The sequence below is a fragment of the Cornus florida genome, unplaced genomic scaffold (assembly GCF_030987335.1).
Source record: "Cornus florida cultivar Cherokee Brave unplaced genomic scaffold, ASM3098733v1 CherokeeBrave_3.0.0_Hap2_Chr06, whole genome shotgun sequence".
In the NCBI taxonomy this organism is placed as follows: domain Eukaryota; kingdom Viridiplantae; phylum Streptophyta; class Magnoliopsida; order Cornales; family Cornaceae; genus Cornus; species Cornus florida.
In genome coordinates, this window is record NW_026775576.1 from 50256394 (window position 1) to 50279662 (window position 23269).

General features: G+C 35.5%; 2 long non-coding RNA genes across 8 annotated transcripts; both read left to right on the forward strand.

The window, feature by feature from the left end:
- The first annotated feature begins 844 nt into the window (after positions 1–844).
- Positions 845–5200, forward strand: LOC132311489 (uncharacterized). Its single transcript, XR_009483031.1, has 2 exons — positions 845–1396; positions 4590–5200. It is a non-coding gene; the product is annotated as an uncharacterized LOC132311489 (long non-coding RNA).
- A 999-nt stretch (positions 5201–6199) lies between these two features.
- Positions 6200–21081, forward strand: LOC132311488 (uncharacterized). 7 transcript variants are annotated; one of them, XR_009483030.1, is made up of 6 exons: positions 6200–8329; positions 8470–8546; positions 11535–13294; positions 14157–14695; positions 14915–15374; positions 15469–18706. It is a non-coding gene; the product is annotated as an uncharacterized LOC132311488 (long non-coding RNA). The 7 variants fall into 7 exon arrangements; XR_009483026.1 differs by having other exon boundaries at positions 6201–7883; positions 8015–8329; positions 14157–15374; positions 15469–18705; XR_009483028.1 differs by having other exon boundaries at positions 6202–8329; positions 14157–15005; positions 15205–15374; positions 15469–18704.
- The last annotated feature ends 2188 nt before the right edge of the window (positions 21082–23269 follow it).

A 23269-nucleotide genomic window follows, 5' to 3' on the forward strand; every position in this document is an offset into this window, starting at 1 on the left:
TCAAATTTTTAAAAAGGTTAAAAATATAAATTACTTAATTAGTAATTGTTAGTTATAATATATATATATATATATATATATATATATATTCTCTCTCTCTCATCTTTTCCCAATTTTCGACGTATAGAAAATTACAAAGGAAGGAAGGATGCTTTATGTGGTAACCTCGTGGGCGAGTGTGTGTAAGCGTGTATAAGTGGCACCAGTACACTATTACACTAGACGAGTTACAGGTGTACAATCCCATATCGCCTAGGTGTGGATAGGGCAAGTGTTATATGTAAATTTAATACTCTTCTATAACACAACGTGTTTTAAAGCCGTGATAGCCGTGAACCCATTTTGGAGTAGTACTAGGATGGGTGACCCCATGGGAAGTCTCTGGTCCAAGGGAGTTAAAAGCAGACAATATTGTGTCTAACTAGGGTGAGGGTCGTTACAAATGATATCAGAGCTTGACCCAGCTGAAAGTGTGACCAACGAGGACGTTGGGCCCCAAAGGGGGTAATTGTGGCAACCTCGTGGGCGGGTGTGTGTGAGCGTGTGCAGGTGCACAATACATCGCCTGGGTGTGCCAGAGTGAAGCGTGCTTAACCTAGAGTAGTATTAGGATGTCTCTCTCCTTTTCCCCCAATTTTGGACAGTTAGAAAATTACAAAGGAAGGAAGGATGCTTGCTTCATCCCTCCTTCCTTCTCTTTCCTTCCCTCCAACCAAACACAAAAATGAAAATTGCTTAATAATTAAGTTATCATTTTTGTCTCACTCCTCTTCCCCCAATTTTAGGGGAATATAAAGTACATAGGATGGAAGGATGCTTGCTTCATCACTCCTTCCTCCCTCTTTTTTATTCTCTCCAACCAAACACAAAAATATTTTTTATCCTCCCTGCTTAATCTGTCTCTCCTCTTCCTTCAATTTTGGACAAATAAAAAATTACAAAGGAAGGAAGGAAGGATGGTTGCTTCATCCCTCTTTCCTTAATTCTTCCCTCCAACTAAACATAAAAATATATTTTTGTCCCTCCCACCCCCAACCAAACATGGCATTAATCTACTATTCTTGCCTTAAAAAAAAAAATTTATTTGAGGGGGGGACCAATCACACATTGGGAAGCATTATATCGTATGGTTTGGGTAGAACGTTACAAATTATGTAGGGTACACATGATTAAAATGGCAGAAGAGAGAACCACTGATCCATCTCGTCAACCAACCGGCAATTTCCTGGTAATTTCCTCCCATCTACTTTCATCACTCCCAAGAAAGTTTCATTGGAGAGCTTTACTTCACCACTTACCCTCCTACTTGTAGCAGTTGAGAAAAATCGAGTGTTGTTGGAGCCGAAGGGTACTGGATCGATGATTGAAATTCAATTATGGATTACAACATTTTAAGGTTTGATTCCCAATTTTTAAAGCAGTTCAATTTCATTCAGATCGATTTCTGATGTTCCTCATCGTTGCTTCTAGACTATATATAGACACATATATATACATGTGCATACATGTATCTTATACAGAAACAATTTAGGGTTTTTAAATGTTTTTAGAAAGAAAAAAAAAGTAGGTGTTTTGAATTCAATTAGAATCCAAGCTAGGAAAAAAAAAAAGTTAAAAGAAATTAAGTCTTTCTATTTAAATGTTTCTGAAGTCGAGAAAATGTTTTTTGTTTACTTCCTTGAATTACAATATTGCAAATCTGTAATTAATTACCAACTCAAAGTATATTGAATCTGATTCTATATATCAGTATTTAGTTTTATTGTTTTATTTCATTCAATTTATTGTTTGTGGTGAAAATCAAGTTAAACTTCATCCATATTACCATCCTAAATTATATTACCAATTTCGAGTATTGAAGTTTGTTTTGATTTTAGATTGAGACTTGAGTAACTATGTCTGTGAATTCTTCATTTATTCTTTCTTTTGGGCCTATATGAATTCTTCATCAGAATTTGGATGTATTGTTCAACTATTGACTATATATGAACAAGTTCTTGGGGCACTATATTTGCTTTTATTTTCTAATATCTTTCGCCTCTCTCTTAGTATGTGGCTGCCTGGCGACTAGTGAAATGTATGCTTATGAGTATAGTTGTTCCCAACAAATATTATGTTTCTTTCTTAAAATATATATATATATGTATATTCACAATTGATCTTTGTTTTAATAGACATTCCTTATGAGTACCATTTCGTTCTTAAATTTTTAATCTAACAATTGAAGTGTATTGATTACAACCTGGGCTCGGTTGTGACAAACAAAATTGCTATGTTCAATATCGTTGACAAGCATTGCTATGACGAGAGCTTTTAAGATTAACAAATTAAAGTTTAAGGGATAAGAGGCCATCACTTCATTTATCCCCGGTCAATACAAATTTCACCATTGCTAACCCTTTGAGTTCATTTTATTCCTTTCACTAACCCAAACTAGGGATCACCCTCCACATTGGGGGCAACTCATAAAATTGCAAAGATGGTGAGACATGATAGGAAAGAACTTCACTAACGAAGTGATCATGTCTAAAAGGATGAGAGGCCCTCATTTTTGTTATCCTACAACATTTTATCCATTACTAAACATTCTCATGGTAGACAAGTAAAAGCTTTGAGGACTAAATAATCTGAATTCAAATGAAGAGTGGTTATCATATCTATTATCCATCATTTGTCATGATTCCCTTGATGAGCCCGTTGAGCCTTATTACATTCTTTATTCTAAACCACCAAGGGTCATTACTATTTCCCTCTTCGTGGTTCTGTGTCAAAATCTATTCTCCTTCTTGGAATTTTATTGGGCATCGCCCATAAAATCCTACAAAATTGTGAGAGCACGGGGTCGGTATAAGAGCTGTCACATGCATAATATTATCAAATGTTAGGTATGTGTCCATTCCACTGCTACCAACAGGCTGCATAGATGACCAACACTGGGTAACAAGTTCCTCTTTTTTTTTTTTTTTTCTAGCCTCAGCCCTCCTTGTGGGACAAAAAATCGGAGCAATCCCCTTGATACTTGTCACTATCATGGCTACAGATGCATAGTGAGAGGAATGTGAGTTTTAATGTAGTTGGCTTGAATGGCTATAGAAACATAGTGTGATACAAAGGATCATGAGTATCTAGGGAAAGAAATCGCCTGTTTCACAATAGATAGACAACACTTACGGAATCGCTGGTGCACCAACTATATCTGGATGGAATGAAGTAGATTTTGCAGTGTTACACAAGATGATTATTCACTGAAAGAGAAATTCATGGGAAAAGGAAAATGTGAAGCAGATAAAAAATGAACTTATAATTTTCTTGCACTAGGATTTTAGTTAAGCTTGCAAAAGCAAACCAAAAATGTGCAGACTTCTAAAGAGGTATGGGACAACTTAAAACTTACTCAAATAGTGATAACTAAGGTAAAAAATCTCAAAGTTGCAAATGTTCATGACGAGGATTGAGTACATTAAGATGGAAGAACATGATACTTAATTTTGATGAGATTCAAGGCTAGTTGAATTATATTTTCACTAACAATTTCAACCTAAAAATAGGATTATAAAGCACAATTTCAACCTAAAAATAGGATTTTTTTTTTTTTAGAAATTAACTCGATTCGGTTTCAAGTTTCAACTAAAATTTATAGTAGTACAATGATAGCAAAGACATTGATTTGAACAAAGTATATATCTTCACTTGATTTGAGGTTAACTTTCCACAGCCCAGGAAAAATATAAGGAATTACTTTTAAAAGCTTTAAAGGTTGAATTGTGAGTATGATAAGGATTCTACCTGTAATGCAGTGATTTGCTGATTAGGAATTTACAATCTTTAATCGAAACTTAGAAGTAAAAGTCTTAAGAAAGGAAATTCTCTCACAAAGCATGTGTTGGATTAAATCAAGAAAATCCTTGAGGTTCTCCAGGAGTGTGCAAAACAGAGCCGAACCAGTGATGCAACTTTCTCAATCTTTGATGATGAAAACTAGTTACAGTTTGATGGTATAATAGCACTTTAATCTCTATGAAATTGCATTTATAATTTAGACAATGTAATGTTTGGCTTATAAAAAATATATATCTGTGCGTTTTATGGAAAAAGATTTTTATTTGAGGAACATGCAAATAAAGGTCACCGACTCATATCTGGATTGGGCAATGAGGTGAAGTGTTAGGTCACTTTCTTTACTAAATGAGATTCTGAGAGGGCCTACTGAAAAAGCAAAATTCGAAGAACTTTTGCAGTAATTTAGGCAAAAAAGTAAATCTATCAAAAAAAAAATTTAGGCAAAAAAGTAAAGCTAGTCAATACTCTGATGTCATTCTCAACTTGGTTGGGAGTTGGGACCATTAATTACATGTTGTTTCTCATTTCCTTTTCAATCCCTTTCAAGAGACACAATTTAAAATTTGGTAGAATACCACAGGATATTGGCACAGGTGATATTCACTGTATTAACTTGATTTTATTTCTCTTATTAGTACAATTAGACCCTTGCACTTTATTTTTTTATTATGCTTTGTAGTTTTTCTTTTCTTTTCTTTTTTTATTTATTATTTTTTGGGTAAGTTTTAATATGCTTTGTACTTTGACAGGCATGAGGTGAAGATTATTCAAGGGGTTATAAAAGAACTGGGGCATATACCATTAAATGTTGCCAAGTACCAATTGGGGATAGATTCTCGTTCCAAAAAGTGAGCACTCTGCCAAACAATGTGTTAAAGGATGTGCGCATTGTGCGGAATTGTGGAACTGGGGGAATAGGATAGACAACCATTGCCAAAGTTGTTTCCAACCGAATATTCAATCAATTTGAAAGTAATTTTTTTCTTGAAAATGTGAAAAGTTTCAAAATTATGGTCTAACATATCTGCAGCAAGAACTTTTTAATGAGATTCTAATAGAAAATGAGTTTTAAGTTAAAAAAAAAACTTTGGCAAGAGTTGTCTTTCCTGTTTTGCCAGTTCTTCAAATCCACACAGTGTGGGGATATTCTTTAACCCATTGTCTAGCGGAGTGGTCACTTTAAATTATTTGTTTATAGGAAAAGAGACAAGAATATATAGACTTGTGAAGTAATGTTACACACAAATCGCAAACGCTATACTCGTCTTGAGGATGAAATGGTAAGTGGTACTTATCAATGTTTATTGTGATTGAACCATAGTATTAGTACTAATATGAAAAGTTGTCAGTGATTGATTCATGTTGAGTCTAACTTATCAAAATATATATATATATATATATATGTATCTGCTGAAGTCTCATAATTCTGCTCACATTATTTTGCTCATGCATATTTTGTGAGCAGAATTTTCAGTGAACAAACGTGCCCATTACTGAAATGGCCATTATTGTCTCTAGAAAGGTTTGAACTCATCACCGTTTGTTGTGTTGGAAAGTATACTCATAGAGCTTTCAAACCATATATAGATCACCTTCTAATTCTAATTCAAATGAGTTATGCAGTGCTTCAAAGTTGACCTAAAAATGCTTTCTGAAATTTCTGAAGTTTGAAACCTGCAAAGTTATTCTTTCATCAGTCATTCTGTTTGCATAAAATGGGGGATTGTATTGCAATGAGTCTTGCACTATTGGATATGTAAAATGGAATTAAGATGATGGTCATGCTGTAGTAAAATGGGATTGTATTGCAATGAGTCTTGCAATATTGGATATCTGTCTCCTGGTAAAATGGAATTAAGATGATGGTCACGCTGTAGTAAACTTGTGTTTCTTTTGCATTATCCTGTTATTGGCCATGAGTGTAGAGATTATTTATTTATTTTCTCCACACAAATATTTGTTCGTGTACAGAAATAATAATAATAATAATAAAAAAAAAGTGATGTGCCCGACTCTGTATCAGGAGTCGATGTATGGATCAAAGGTCACTCGAGGAATGATGGGAATCCTATGAATTATTCAACAAGGGAAGCAGTGTTAACATATCTTTCCTAATTATTTTATAATTTAGGTAAATTACAATGACACCCCTTAGGTTTGGTTAAATTTCACATGGAGAGACATGTTGTTTTTAATTTTCACTGAGACCCCATGTCAGATATTGATTTAAAAGTAATGTAAAATCTCATATATGCCCCCACTTTTTTACTGCAATATAATAAAAAAATATATCAGAGATGCAAAAAAGACGAAACTACCCTTATTAAGTAATAAGTATGAAGGGCGATCTCTTCCCCCCCCCCCCCCCCCTCTCTCTCTCTCTCTCTCTCTCTCTCTCTCTCTCTATATATATATATATAACACACACACACACACACAAGTGGTCCCAGTTTGAGCGTCCTTGGAGATACTTCGGAAGCCGGATGAACCGACCAACATTGCCGAAAAACTTGAAGTCGAAGGTGTTATCGTTGCTGAACAGAAAGGAACAAATGCAGGAAAGATTCCGATTAAGCTGTTGGGGCTCGACTGCAGCTGTGGTGATGATTTGTGGCGACGTTGCCACCAAATTTGTGTGTGTGTTTGTGTTTGTTTTGCATTTACAAGATGGATTATTGAAAGGTGTTGTTGGCTCTAGTGGAGGACCCATGATAATTGCTGGGACTACAGAGGTATTCTCGAATCATTTTGCCAAGAGAATGGATCCATTCTCTTTTGTCATGGCTCCAAGATTCTATCTTCAGGTTACTATTGAAAACACATTTGATAGAGCTTATATATATGTATTTTTATTATAGTTGTTGAACTTTCTAATGTGGCACAAAATTGGGGAAACTTGTGTCAGTGAGCCACCCAAGAAAGGGTGGGGTGGGTTTCCAGCTGCTTTCTGAATTTCTGGATTGATTTAAGGGGATTAATTTGCTATACATCAACTGTTTTATGGATAAAATTCTCCTTTGTTTTCATGGACACAATGCGTAAAAATCCGGTTTAGGGAGTCGTTTCCTCTCACTTGCCGGAATTTGTTTCCCCATTTGGGTAAATATGTAGAACAGTAATTTCATTTTTAGAAGAAATTATTTTATATTAAATGGTTTTTTCCTTTACACAATAGTCTTTGAATGGACAAGCAGGTGGTCACTGGATAAACTATAAACATGCAATAAGAGGAAAATTTGATGTAGTATTTCTTTTGACCAATGTTGAAGGGTCTCAATTGAAGGGTACTGAATTGTTTGTTTTGATCTATCATTTTGGTTTAGTGTAATTGTGTGTATAAGATACACATACATAAATATAGATAAAGTATATAATATATATTTATATATGTACTTAGTGAGAGGAGAAGAGCAAGGGTTCAATTTTAGGACATTTTGGTCACTTAAAATGGGTCTCTTGGGGTAGTTAAGTCATTTTATACATGAAACAAAGTCAGCACAAAGTCAAAAGGGTAGTAATGTACCAATGTCATTTACACGTAAAAAGTGTTCTGGCACCACCTAACAGTGACTTTTGGGGTGTGTGAGCTACGAATCAACTCTTTGTAATGTGAATGCAAGTTAAAAACAAAATGTCTCTCCGTGTCAAATTGCACCTAACCTCAGGGGTGCATTGTAATTTACCCTTATAATTATTATGTATCTACAAACATTCTTTATTCATGGAATTTGAGACACAAATGCCCCAACCCCAAGGTACAAACTCTCTTTGAGATGATGCAGCCACTCACATGGTTGGTCCAGAACGTTGAGAGCAGGTTAGGGGCCTTTGTATTGGAGCAACAATTTCTAAACTTGATGCAAATGGTTATCAGAAGGGGCAAGTGAAAGGATATGAGATTAAAAAGCAAGAATAAGTTGATGAAATAGTTGAAGCTTTAAAATCTGAGCTAGCTGAAATGATGAATAAAGATGCAAGCTGAAATGATGGGTAAAATGAAAGCTGAAATGATGAATGGAATGACTCAATTAAAATCCTTGTTGGTAAGTGTTACAACAAGCATCCCAATTTATAATGAAGTCAAACATAATTATATACATATTCTTATCTGTCTATATGTCATTTGAATTTAAAGTACTAGTTCTGTTTAATTCATTTATTTATTTATTTTTAGTCCCAAAATGCTAGCGTGGGTTCTAAGTGCAATGGTGCGCCAAGTACTTCACCTGATCTACAAGGGTTTCAATGTGAGATGTTACACTGGAATGGGTCAGTAGTAGTTGTTGCCATGGTAAAAGTGCATCAACGGATCTCAATGCGTTGGCAGATCTGTGTTATTGTTGGTCTGGATTGCTGGAAAGTATGGATGAATCATGTCTTCGACAGTGATTGTCCTTTGGACAAGGCAAGCCTAGCTCGAAGGTTTTATCTTTGAGAGGCTCACACAACTGCAAGTGTGTGGCCTAGCAAATTTTTGAAAATTCTGTAGGTAATTTGGTCATTTACTGTTCACAGCTGAAGCTTTAAATTATTATTTTTAACTTCCCCTTTTGACATACCACCAGATTTTTTTGTGTTCCAATTTTTTATATTTGTTGGCATTATATTTTTAAAATATTCTCCTGGCAGGATACATAAACATTTGACAACCAACAGTACGTTTTAGGAGGAGAACAGCAGCTTGACTCTTGAAGGTTCAACCACTGGTACTGCTTTTTTTTTTCTCCCTCTATTTTTAAGGTGCACTGTCTTATATTGAAGTGGTTAGAAAAGCAATGATGCCTTCACAAGACAGCCTGAATTCATTTTAGTAAACTTGATCTCATTACTTCATGCTCTTTGTGTGTGCCAGTGAAATGAAGAGGGCATATTGGTACCATTCATCGAGGTCATCAATAGAACCATTCTGTTAGCCATATCATTGATGATTTGTAGATTCATTGAATTTTTGCACTGCGTTAAAATCTGACGAGATGGCCGGATTAGATCGGTTTGCACTCATTGAGATTGTAGCCTTGTTCCACAATGGCTCTTTGATTAGATTTCTCAATGTACTGCAACTCTGATATTTTTGTTCCACAATGGCTCTTTGATTAGATTGCTCAATGTACTGCAACTCCAATATTTTGTCATCCCATTGAGCAATCTAATGAAAGAGTCATCAGTTTATCACAAATTTCACAACGAAAAAATATTTATGAGCGGTAGCACTGTTGTATTTTAATTTATTTGGCAATGTTAAATATTTATTATGGTAAAAGGTAAAATTTTCAATTAGAAGTTATTATAATAGTTAAAGTACTTCTCATATTTGTCACTAAACATCAAAATAACTTTTTGGTTCTGAAAGGGCATTGAAAATTGTATTCATCAAACTTATGTTCTCTTTCAAATTTCTTCTAATGAAGTCCTTTCTTTAGAGGCTTTTCCAGAGCAAGATTTTTGGTGTTAGAAAGATCCTCCAAATACTACTTGTCTCTCTCGCGTGTGTGTGTAGAGCACTTGTTTAATCATTTTTCATAGAGAATATGAACTCCCATCTCGTTCACCACTTTTTCTTTCTCCCTTTCTCATTTTCTTTGTGCTTGCTTTTTCTCCTCACAGAAGAAGAGAGAGAGAGAGAGGATGAAGTGGCAATCCGCAATGTATAATTCTATATCTGTTACAGGACGCCAAAAAAGAAGATTTTCACAAAGAATTTTGCTTTTCTCTTATTTAATGAATTTTGCACCTGTTTTCTTATTTAAATTGCATTAGTTATATTATTTTTATTAGATGTTTAGTTGTGATGTCTTGTAGAACTACTGTAAATTAGACGGCGAAAGTGGTCCACAATTCTTTCTCTGCCTTTTGATTCCATTTTTGTATCTGGCTTGAGCAGAGGAACTAGATAATACTATAATGGTCTTTACATTGTTCGTGTGTTTGTAATACTTGAATGAAATGGCCGTGCAGGTCTGTGCTTGAGGTTTAATCAGAAATTTAGAAACTGCCAAGCTGGTAGCTTAGGCTTAAAAAATCTGGAGTTTTTTGCAAACGAGCGTTGATTTCGTGTTGATAGGTCTAAGCACCCATTCTCCATAGCATCTTGTGGTTGTGAAAACGAGCGTACTGCCATCTACTTTAGGGAAAGCTGGGTTCGGCACTTTCAGAAGACCAAGATGAAATTCTACTTTCATTCTCTCCTGCTCCAGTGAATGGATTAGCACAAACAATGTCGACCTCACAACCAAACATTACGACTCAATGGCGATTCTCTTGGCTTAGAAGCCACTATAAACCCACGAAACATCCATATAATATACAAAATGAAACTCCAGATATTTGATATATTTCTCTTTGAATAAGATCTCAATTCCAGGGGCAGTTTCATTAGATATCTTTCAACTAGAATCCCTCCTTTTTTCCGATCCATTTCCTCCACCACCGTGAGCCCCAGTTAGATTCGGGCATAGATACACTTTTTAGTACTTGGGAGAACCCAGTTACTCTCTTTCAGATCCAGGAAACAACTCTCAGAGATCTTTTTTCCTTTTGGAAGATACAAGAGCGAAACAATCAATCATTAAGGATATTAATTTGGTCCTGAGAAATGATATTAATATGTCGTTAATTTATTAGATTGAGTGTTAGTCTACATATAGTTTTGGTGTTTCTTTCTGGGGTTTACATATAGATTGAGCTGAACCAAATACTTAGGTAGATAATCTCTTTTTGGTGTTTAATTTATTGTGCAAGCAGGTTTTCTGTAAACTTTTGATTATAACACCATCCTGACACTTCTACTCTTACACACCACTGGAAAGTCCAAAATTAAACTCTCTTTTGACCTTGCATAAGCAGAATGTTCTGCAAAGGGGGTAAGAAGATTTTTTGGTTAAAACCAGGCTCTCGGAAATTATAACTTGAAAGTGCCTTAAAACATAAGTGAGGCTGTTATTTATCTGAGGAGTCCATATAATAATGATCCTTAAAATCTCGTTTTTGTTGGGCACAGCGGAAACGAAATATTAAACAAGAAGAAAGAAAAGTTATTCCATATCACAACGCAAGATTTACATAGTTTAACCAAATTCAGAGCTAATGGATGAGGAGATTTCACTATATAAATGTAGAAATATTATAACACTGGTAAACTCTCTTTACTCGTACTCACATCCTCGCAAGACTGCGCTTAAGTACTACATGTAAAATATGACTCAAATAATTAAGTCATTATAATAGAATTTGACACGTCATTATGGAGAGAATGTCACCGGTCTTGCCAGCTAGGGGATCTGGAGTTCACATGTGGTTCTTTGGGACTTTTCTCTGATACCAGTTGTTGGGTTTGTAGGTATTCAACCCAAAAAGTTAACCTATTAGGTGGAGTGACCCTTGCCCTATATAAGTTCCAGATTTCCTTATTCATTAACCGCATTCAACTACCCAACAATTTTAGGGTTTAACTACTCAATTTAGTGTTCCAATTTCCAATAAAGACATCCTCTTTCCATGTACCTTTTTACGGCTTGCCTTTGTGATTGTATACTCCATGATGGTTTTGCTAATATATATATATATATATATTTATATATATGTTTGGATTGATGTACTCTTTTGGATATTAACGTATCTTAACAACAGAGTTTATTCTCGTACACTGTGTTTCTGTTTAGGTTTAATTCTATTCTCACAAGTTTATTGTGCTGCAGAGCTTGGTGTTTAATCCGTAGCATCCCCCGCAAGAGAGAAACATGGAAACTTATCTCACTCAAACTTGGACATGCACCGCAAAGGTATTCCATCTTTGAATTGTATGCTTGTATGAGTTGGCATTGGAAAACAGATTGTCAAGAAATGGTTTCTTACCAGAGACAGTAGTAATGATTTGATAGATAGCTAGGAAATTAAAGATTCTGAAAGCCCTTTCATGGGATGCCAAGTGCTGAAGTAAAAGTTTGAATATGGATCCCGACTCGTGAAAATATAATGGTTGCATTATAATTTATTTATTTATTTATTTTTTTTTTTTTTTTTTCGTCTAGGAGGTGAGAGTGAGACGAGAGTTGTTCAACGATGACCATTGTGGCTTTTCTAAAGTCCAATTGACAGCAACGGTTCACCGTCCAATGTAGAGGATTCTCCCTCGTGGAGATATCATGCTTGGATTATAATTTCTTCAAAGATTGGAGTGAAAAATCTCTAATGATACGATACAACGCCTGTGTTGTCGGACAATGGTTACACCGAGAGAGTTTTCCACCACTGACTGGCCGACAATAGCTGTTTTACTCGCAGGGCAACCATCGAATGGGGCCTAGCCTGCCCAACAACAAAGAAAAATCTACCCAAATGGCAATCAGGGTGCACTACCAGCAAAAGAAATGTTATTTTACTCTCTTTTTTTTCAATGTATATTATATAAATTTGCCTAAAAGGTGAAAAAATAAGGACAAATATGACATTTCATAGTGTAATGTTTCTGACATAAGCACATTAAACCTTCAGCTCCCGTTAAAAGTAAAAATAATATAAACATGTTATAATTACAAGGAGAGTATAGCTATTTGTCACTCTAAAATAATTCTCAAAAGTTTTAAAAACGGTTACTATAAAAATATATTATTTTTATAATAAAATCAGCAGGTTTTTTATTTGTTTGAGCTGTTGCAATTGCAAAATAGCCATTTGGCCTATTAAATTTTTTTTACACCAAATTATTATCCTTTTAACACTCATTTTACTGAATTTTCATCATTCAAATCTTTGGGAGTTTGACTTTTAGTCTTTCTATCAAATAAAAGAAAGAAAAAAAAAAACCTACATATTTCCAGATATTTATTTCAATTAGGCAACCCATCTCAACCATAACATTTCTCATATCCCTTTATCCGTGAAGGAGATAGTGTATAATTTTATATAGTCGTTTAAAAAAAAAAAACTATCAAATCATTCAAAAAAATAAGTTTAAAAAAATTTATAAAAAAAAATAATAAATATTTATTTAAAAAAAATTAAGTGGCCGCATTAAATTCATTAATTAGAATTAATACTCAATCCATATTTATTTATTTATTTGATTTTAGCGTAGGACAAGTCATTCTTATACTAGTAATATTTTCCATCAGGCTTTTCGCAGAGGCTTATGATTTTTTGTGAGACACGGAATCAGTGAATCACCATCCAAAAACCTTTAACTAATACGTGAGACTGATAATTACTCCTCCACTCACATTATATTCATTCATTTCTCCCTCGCACACCACACTGGATGGGCCCCATATACCGCGAAAGTTTGGTGCTCTCACCTACCAAGGGTACTATATAACCATCAACTCCCGTAACCCTAGTGCTCATCGCATTAAGCTTCAATAATACATCCAACTCATTCGAGAGCTATATACTACTTTCAGCCTCGAGAAAAACGACGAAGGTATAGAGCTGATCCATCGACAGCCGGAATCCTCGCCTGGTGAGTATTGTGTTTGGCTATCCCCTCTCCTTTTCCTTTTCCTCTTCTTCTTCCCCCTCCCCTCTATCTTTCTTTCCTTTCTCTCTTTTAGTTTTTATGTCACTGTTACAATAATTTGTGATCTATTAATTGTTTTTTTTAGTAAACCATGCCATGCTGATGTTTTGGTGTTTCATTTCTTTGACTAGTAATAGTGAGACAATTGTTTGCACCAATTGTTTGATTTGTGAAAATTGTAAACGGATCGGGTTTTTGGATCTGGTATTGATAAAGGAGATGGATTATGAAAATCTTTTTGATTGTCAGATCGGATCGGATCATATATTATGGATGTCAGATTCGGATTGGATCAACCGTGATCCATTCACAGGTCTATCACAAGTGTTTGGATCGTATAAAAACATACAGTATTTGTAAATTTTATGGAAAAAGATTTTAACTCGAGGAATGCAAATAAAGGCCACCAACTCATAAAATGTTAGGTCATTTTCTTTACTAAACGAGAGCCGGCCTACTGAAAGAGAAAAATTCAAAGAACTTCTGCCGTAATTTAGAGAAAAAAAAAAATTATTCTCAATTTGGTTGGGAGTTGGGACCATCAATGACATGTTGAAAGGACAACTTGTTTTTGAAGTCCTTCACTTCAATTAATGTGTTGTTATTTAAAATTGTGTACAATACCACATTACATTGGCACAAATGATATTCATTATAGTATGTTTTAATTTTTATTTTTCTTATTAATACAATCAGACGCATGGGCTTGATTTTTTTTTATTTTATTATTATTTTTTTTAATATGCATTGTGGCTATTTATTTATTTTTTTTTCCATAACTTTTATTATGCTTCGTGCTTGACAGGCATGAGGTGAAGATTATTCAAGAGATTATAAAAGAATTTGGGGCATATATTGTTAAATGTTGACAAGCACCAATTGGGGATGGATTCCCGTGAACAAAGTGATCACTTTGCTAGACCATTGATTAAATGATGTACGCGTTGTGTGGAATTGGGGAATTGGCTGAATAGGACAGACAACCATTGCCAAAGCTATTCAACCGAATATTTAATCAATTTGAAAGTATTTGTGTCCTTGAAATTGTGAAAAACAATATTGCTGAAGTTCTTGTAGATACGTTAAACCATTTTGTTTTGAAACTTCTATCAAATTTAAATTGATTGAATATTTGTTCAAAATAGGTTTGGCAATGGTTGTCTTTCCTATTCCACCAATTCCACAAATCCTCACAATGTGGAATCCTTTAATTCCTTGTCTAGCGGCGTGGTCACTTTAAATTACTTGTTTATAGGAAAAGAGACAAAAATATCAAGACTTGCGAGGTAAACAAAAGTTGCTACACAAGTTCCAAAAGGCTGTGCTCGTTTAGGGGACAAAATGGTAAGCGACACTTATTCCAAAATTGTACCATTTTATAAGGCATTATGTTCCCATATAAGGGGATGGTCTTGCAGTGAGTCTTGCACATACATTGACTCTTGGTAAAATGTAATTAAAATGATGGTCATGTTGTAGTAAACTTGTCTTTTTTGCATTATCAATTTTTTTATTATTATTTTTTATTTTTTTTCTCTTCTGGAATGTAAACTTGTTGTATAGATATAAGAAATGTACAAGTGGGCCAAGCCCAAACGAAAACAGGCAGGAACCCCAACAAACATTGCCCAAGCATTGGAGGGAAAAATAAGAGGTACTCTATGGAAGCTTTAACAATTTATGGACTAGTTGTAGCATTAGCACTTTTATTTGCAAATCCTTTTGTTTAATTCTAGAAATATGAAAAATATGTATTTTTCATATTTTATTGAGCCTAAACAAGAATGATACCCTACATCAACAAGAGAGAACATACAACATTGATCAATGACATTTCTAGTCTAAATATCTAGACTATTGATGTCTATGCAAAAAGACGATCCGGTGAGCAATAGAGGCGCGGCGAGTTGGTACTTGGCCCCCGATCTCTCAATCTGGCTCTAGTGGTGGACGCACGAAGCTAGAAGGAAGGTCCCAATCCAATTGTAAGCGCATGGCATCAACAAAGTCCTTCACATGCCTCGTAAGTAATCTCTGCCGAACCATATCAGTGATTTGCTTTAGAAGCGCCATCTGAGAGCATCTCTGATTTTTATGTTTCCGATTATCGCGTTCAGTCCATATTCGGTTAATCGTGGTGGAGAGCACGAGTTTGTTGACGGAGATGAGAAGCTACCTTCCTCGCCAACGATTAGAGGCTCGAGCAATTAAATCACGCCATGAGGGTGCGGAAAATTAAATCGGCTCTTCTGTTGGAGTACAGCCCAAATCGGTCGAATGAATGAACATTCAAAGAAGAGGTGGTCGTGCGATTCATCCACCGATTGACAAAAAAGACAAAGCTTTGGGCCTGGTGCCGATTGCATACAACTGCGATCAAGTGTAGAGAGGCGCTTCTGCACAACTAACCAGAGCCTGAACTTGGATCATTTTGGTACCGACAATGAATTCCATACAAGATGCTGCCATGGAACTGGTTGGTGGTGAGGGGCAAGCCATTGAATTGTGTGGCTGACTGTGAAAAACCCCAGTTGGAGAGTGGATTCAACTATAAGAATCCGGTTTGCTGCCAGGGGCATCAATATGGTTAAGTTTCGGAACTAGTTATGTTATCGCATTTGGGAAGGTTCACTCATTGTTCTGCACAAATGAAGAAAGCTTCTGGCGTAGAGGGATGCCTTAGTTAAGGATCGCATCTGGGGAGAAACGTAGGGTAAGAGGCCCTCCTTGTAACCAATTCTCCTCCCAAAAAAAAGTATGATCTCCTCTTCCCTTCACCTGCTCATTGTCCTAACCACGTCCCTTGGTTGTAAAATCCTCTTCCAATTTGAAGAGCATACTATAAACATCTATTACGTATTAATTGGATTCTAACCCATTGTGCCCAAATGTTATCTCTCCTGTTAGAAATAATATTCCATAGGTGCTTCAAATTGGCAGCCGTATTTGCAGTGCTTAGACTTCTGAATCCCAGCCCCCCACATTCCTTAGGTTGGCACACAGCAGACCATGTAACCTTGGCTCCTGTACACTTGTTATCAGTTCCAATCCATAGGAAATTTCTTAAAATCTTGTTGACCTCGATTACTGACATAAGCAAGATGAATAAGCTTGACTAGTAGTTAAGCATGCTATATAGAGCCGACGGAATGAGTTGGATTCATCCAATATAGGAGGTTAGAGGACCAGTGAGGAACCCTGCGAATAATCTTTTCAATTAGTCCTCTACAATCTGTGATTTTAAGTCTAGTTGAAAGCAATGGCACTCCTACATACTTGATAGGTAATTCTCCAGAGTCAAATCCCAGTAGAGTTTTGATATCATTAACCATGGTGCTTTCTACCCTTGATTTAAAGAAAACACCTTTTGAGTTGTTTACATTTAGACCAGATAGGGTAGAGAATTGTTTAGGTGCCTGCTTGAGTGTGGAGACGGATAGTAGATCCCCATGGCAGAATAATAAGAGATCATCAATTAAGTGAGAGATGACTAGGTTCTTGCACTTGGAGTGATACTTGAAGTAGGGCCTCTCGGCAATAACCTTGGTAATAATGGAGTAAAAAACTTACATTGCTAACACTAATAGCAAAGGAGAGATGGGATCTCCCCTGTCTTAAACCTTTGACCATCTGAAAATGGTCATTGAACTCCCCCATTAATGGACACGGTAAATGATAGGGTTGTGATACATGCTTTGATCCAGCAAACAAAAGTAGGTGGGAAACTAAATAGAGAAAGAGTATCAAGCATAAAGTCTCAACCCATTAATTTCTACACGGTTTGATGATTTGGAAAGCTCATTCAGATATCTATGTATTCCATGTTTTGAGAACAGGACATTGTCACCTCATTGGGCCAAGCCCCAAAGCAAGGCCCAAATATGTTAAAAATTGCAAATCTGTGCAGCATTCGTATTTTGGACATAACTTATCGCTCAGAAATCTGATCCAGGTGATTCTTACGGCCACGAAAAAAGGATCAATGAATAAGAGTACAACATTCTTCAAGATACAAGAACTCATTGAAGCTTGTGGTTCTCAAAGAAAGAAGATAGATTCATTTGCAAATGATAATACTAACCTTTGAAGCATTAATTATTTGGACAATTGGTTACTTGGTTCTTCATTGCAACTTCATCCCCTAGCCTTAACTAAAGTTATACTCTTTCATTAAGAATACAACATTTAATATGTAAAACATTTCTATTAGAAATCTGAAAATGTTTACAAGAAAGCTCTTTAAGAGCTAATGAATCAAGACTAAGAATATAATTTAAAATTAAGTGTCAAAACTTGGCCCTTTCTTCCTCCTTATATAGGAGAAAAATACAATAAAATAAGCTCACAAGTTGTCAAAAAACATGATCTAACATTGTGCAGTTTTGTGCTGAGAGTTATGACCAAAATGCCAAGGTAGCCTTCAGTTGGCAGACAAGCTTGATTTTGCCTCTTAGGATGAGAAATTCAAGATGAACTTGTCCTTCCATTTTTTTTGATATCCATGATATTATGACTTGCTAGGATACCTTCAAAATAAGATTTATCATCCTCCTAGAAGTATCATGCATGTATGAGCATTGGACACTTGTCTCAAGATCACATTAGTAGAAATCTGCCCAGAAAATGTGCATAGAAAAATGCTATTTTGTTAGCCGAATTTGACCCCCAAGATGTTGAATTTAGAAAATCATCATAACTGGGAATACTTAGAGCTTCTTGTCTTCTTTCTATGGCCGCAAGAATTACCTGAATCGGATTTCTAAGCGACAAGTTATGTCCAAAATACGACCGCTTTGCAGATTTGCAATTTTGGACGGATTTGGGCTTTTCTTTTTAGGCTTAGGGGATGAAGTTGCAATGAAGAACCAAGTAACCACTTGTTCAAATAATTAATGCTTCTAAGGTTAGTATTATCATTTGCATATGAATCCATCTTCTTTCTTTGAGAACCACAAGCTTCAATGAGTTCTTGTATCTTGAAGAATGTTGTACTCTTATTCATTGATCCTTTTTTCGTGGCCGCAAGAATCACCTGGATCAGATTTCTTAGCGATAAGTTATGTCCAAAATACGAATGCTGCGCAGATTTGCAATTTTGAACATATTTGGGCTTTGCTTTTGGGGTTGGCCCAACGAGGTGACAATGTCCTGTTCTCAAAACATGGAATACATAGATATCTGAATGAGCTTTCCAAATCATCAAGCCGTGTAGAAATTAATGGGTTGAGACTTTATGCTTGATACTCTTTTTCTATTTAGTTTCCCACCTACTTTTGTTTGCTGGATCAAAGCATGTATCCCAACCCTATATTATGAACAACTTAAAGGACTAAATTATGAACATAAGAGAGCTTGAATGTGTAACATTCGGTGCTCATCGCACCCCCCCCCCCCCCCCCCCCCCCAATGCATTTTGCTAGTCCCTTAGCAAAACAAAACTAAAAAAATATAATGAAACAACAAAGATGAATCTTCTTTCGTGAGAATGACGATTGCATTTAGCATATGCAACAAGCCTTTAAACCTTTAAGTTACCCTTAGAGGACGAGTGTTGTCTCGTGAATGTTTCCAGAGATGATACCTACAAACATCACAAGCTATGCACGGTTTGATGATTTGGAAAGAAGACTTTAAGATTAAGATCTTTTATGTTTTGGCTAAGCTCTAATTTCGACATTTTATAGGTCATAAATATGGAGCAAAATCGAATTCTACACTTGCCAGGTTTTGCACAGCCGTCAACTTTGAAATAACAACGATATGCAAAATGTTAGATCATATTTTTGGATAACTTACGGGTTTATTTTATTGTATTCTTCTCCTATATAAGGAGAAAGAAAGGGCTAGGTTTTGACACTTAATTTTAGATTACATTTTGAGTCTTCTTTAATCAGCTCTTAGAGAGTTTTCTTGTAAACATTTTCAATTCCTAATAGAGATGTCTTCCATATTAAGTGTTGTATTTTTAATGGAAGAGTAGTGTGATACCCCTCGATTCTAAAGCAATGGGTTGATTAGGCCCAAGCCCAAAACCGAGGGATATCAAACAATTAAAGTAATAAACAAACATTGAATACAAAAGATAAATAAGAATAAATAAATAAGCGGAAAGAAACTAATTAATAAAATCCTCTAATAATAATCCTGTAGAATAAATCCTCCATTAATAAATTCAAATCCCTTGATACCAGTAACCATCTAGATTACAACTCCGGAATCCGGACCCCTAATAAACTCCCAAACTGAAAATAACTGAAATAAAACCAAATCCAAAGACTAAAACATAAAGAAGAATCCTACGTAGAATTGGAAGGGTGAATAGATTGTCTTTGCTTAGCACGAACAATCTTCAAGTCTAGAACTGACGGAACGCCTAAAAAATAATAGTGGGCAGGCCCACGAACAAGTTCTACTTTACTACATCCCAAACAGAGACCTGATACACGTATACATCCTAGTCAACTCAATAATAACTAAATAGTCTGTATATATATATATATATACACACAAACACTAAAGGACTCTCACTGGAATATATGACAGCCTTAACCTGAATAGTAGGCAAAATGCAAAACGCACATGTAGTGGGCATGAGTACCTAAATTTAACAAGGTACACATCTATCTACTATATCCAGCTATGCATCCCAGGCAATATATGTTGATCCTGAGACTCTAAGCTCATATCATGGTACATATCTATATATGTATAAGTCCATCCTATTCAAAATAGAAAAATAAACTATCCGCTATATTCTTTTAATGGCATGTCATTCAAATGGTTCCGTGGCCTGACAGGAATAGGTAGGACTTAACTTGTTAGTTAATCCGTCTCTAATATGCTCCCATATCTTGTGCATTAATCCACATAAAATTGAAGAGCACTACATGTGCGTTTTGTATTTCGCCTCTTAAGCTTGAGTATTCTAGGACCTTATTTTTATCTTATTTTTCCGTTTTAGTCTAATTTCATGTTTTTGTCTATTTCAGGTCAATAAAGTTAAAACGGGCTAAAAATATTTTATTAAGGCCTTTTTGGAGTCAAACTAAGTCTTAGTGAGAATCTGGAGCAAAAGGAGGCTGATCTGAAGCAAAAAGGAGGCTGATGCTGAAAACTGCCAAGTGAGATCGATCGGAGAAAAGTGAGATCGATCGAACTCTAATCTATCGAAGAAAAGTTAGATCGATCGAACTCTAATGGATCGAAGATATTTTGGATCGATCGAAAATGTGCTGGTAGCGAGCTGTCTTATTCCCGTGCGCCCAAACTCTACCTACCACATAGTTGCGGGATTAGATATTTTTGGGCTGTATTTTTGACTTAGTGACTAAGAAAAGGACTTTGTATTTAAAGGGAATTGAACCATTTTGTAAAAGAGTTTTTTATCATTTTATTTTTACATTGTAATTTTTATTTTTTCTCTCTAGAAAAGTTAGAGATTAGGGTTAGAAAAAAAGAGAAGAATGGAGGCTCTAAGAATACATTTCTAGATCTACACACTCTCTCTCTAAAATTCAACAAAGAAGAAGAGGAAGAAGATGGAGCCATGTTTAGGAATTGCCCTCGAGGGTTCCAAGTTCATACCCACCTCTTCCATGATTGGCTAGACTTCTTCTTGGGGCTTGGATGAGCCCCAAGTTTGTAATCTAAACCTCTATCTTTTTCATACTTTTTAGGGAACTATTAATTCTCTAGTTTATTTATATGTCTATGTGTGATTAAATTGGGAATTATGTCTCACATGATTCATATGGATTAATTTTTTCTATTGATTCTCTATATGATTACATATCTTATGTGTGATTATTTGGGAATTGATCTCTACACTAGTTTTTCTATATTAATTGTATGTCTATGTGTGGTTGATTGAGAATCTAGTGATGGCTAGACATAGTTTTTATTCGATGGGTTTGTCAATTAATTTGATGGATTATTCTTACGCTTGATGGGTTGTTCTACAATTTAATTTATGCTTGTAGGTATGTAGACAATCTTTACTTGATTTGATATTCCATGGCTTATTGTTGCAAATTCCACGATTCTCTAGATTGATGTGTGCTACAATTGTGACTAGTTTGATGGGTCATGCTTAGAATTGATGGGTTGTGCTACACTTAGTTTATTTGTCGGTTAGGTAGACAATTCATTCTTTAATTTGATGGTTCATGCTTAATATTGCAATTGGTAGTCGCATTTTGTTCACAAGAATGTTTCCCCCAAATTAGTTGAAAGTGTGTGGTTTGGTGAACGAGCTTGGTGGCGATTCCAATGCACCCCGAGACGTCACTTCTCATCTAACTCAACTTAGTTCATTTTAATTGCGTTTTAATTTCCTTGCATCTTAGTTTAATCATCCAATCTCTCTCTTTTGCAATCAATTGGTACATTAGAGTCGAAGTTAAATTCCAACACATATAATCTCTGTGGACGATCCCTACTCACTATACTTCATTAGTTGTAGTAATGGTTTTATAAATGTAAATTTGACTAGAAAGGCTTCCTAAACCACATTCATATTTTGACCTTGCGAAGCGAGCTCTCGCATTAAAAAGTCGATTTTCTATCACATAGAAAGAGGCTCGTCAATAACCATTCCGAGCCTGAATGTCAGTGATTTCTAAAGAAAGATGGCCCAATATCTCATGGACACATTCAGCATTACAATGAGGAAGAAGGCTGAATTCATTGGCCCCTAGTTCAACCCAAGAAGAAGCAAAAAGTAATTCTAGCAAAAATCAGCACTGCCCACATGTGGCATTTTGGCCATAACTCTCTGTTCCAAACTCCAAATGATGAACCATTTGATTCTATGGAAAGCTAGCTTAGAGATCTAAGTGGGTTATATGTTTTAAGGGAAGTCCAATTTCCACATTTGAAAGGTCAAAATTGGAGAACAAGGTCGCATTTCACGGTTGCAGAATACTGTCAGGTTGTCAAAAGTCAGCATTGCACACCTGTGGTAAAAAGGGCATAACTCTTTGATTAAAAATCCAATTGATGCAAAGTTTAATTTCCATGGAAAGCTGATTCATAACCCTAGACACTTCATGTTTAAATAGAAGTCAAATTCGCACATTTGAGGGGTCAGATTTGGAGAACAAGATCGCATGTTACTGCTACTAGAATACTGTCAGGTTATCAGAAGTCAGCATTGCACACCTGCAGTAGAAAGGGCATAACTCTTTGATTAAAAGTCAAATTGATGTAAAGTTTGGTTATGTGGAAAGCTGATTCATAACCCTAAATACTTTATGTTTTAATGGAAGTCAAATTCGCACATTTGAGGGGTTAAATTTGGAGTGCAACGTCAATTGAAAATTCTGGCAGAAAGAATAATGAGATGTCACCTTCTGACTAGCCTTTCTAGGATTTGAATTATGTTGTAATGAATTTTCACTCAAATTCTCAAGTAAGGTCCAAGCATCGTTCGAATTTTTGGACATAAACATTCCTCCACATGATGAGTCAACCATTTGTTTATGTGGTTCGGTTAAACCATCATAGAAAGCTTGCACCAATTGCCATTTTTGAATTTGGTGGTGCGGACACTTCCTAAGAAGATCTTGAAGTCTTTCCCAAGTCTCATAGAATTGTTCCCCATCAATTGAGGAAAAACCAAGAATGGAACACCTCATTTGATTGGTTTTACTCACCAAATAATATTTTTTGAGGAATTCTTGTTTCAATTGAGCCCATGAAGTGATGGAATTTGCAACAAGGGAGTTCAACCAATATTTTGCTCCATCTTTCATGGAGAATGGGAAGAGACGCATATGGAGTGCATTTTGGGAGAAGTCCCTCATCTTGATGGTAGAGCAAATTTCAAGGAACTCATTAAGATGCTTGTAGGGATCTTCGTTATCAAAGCCATGGAATGATGCAAGCATTTGGAATTTGCTTGATTTGATCTCATATTGG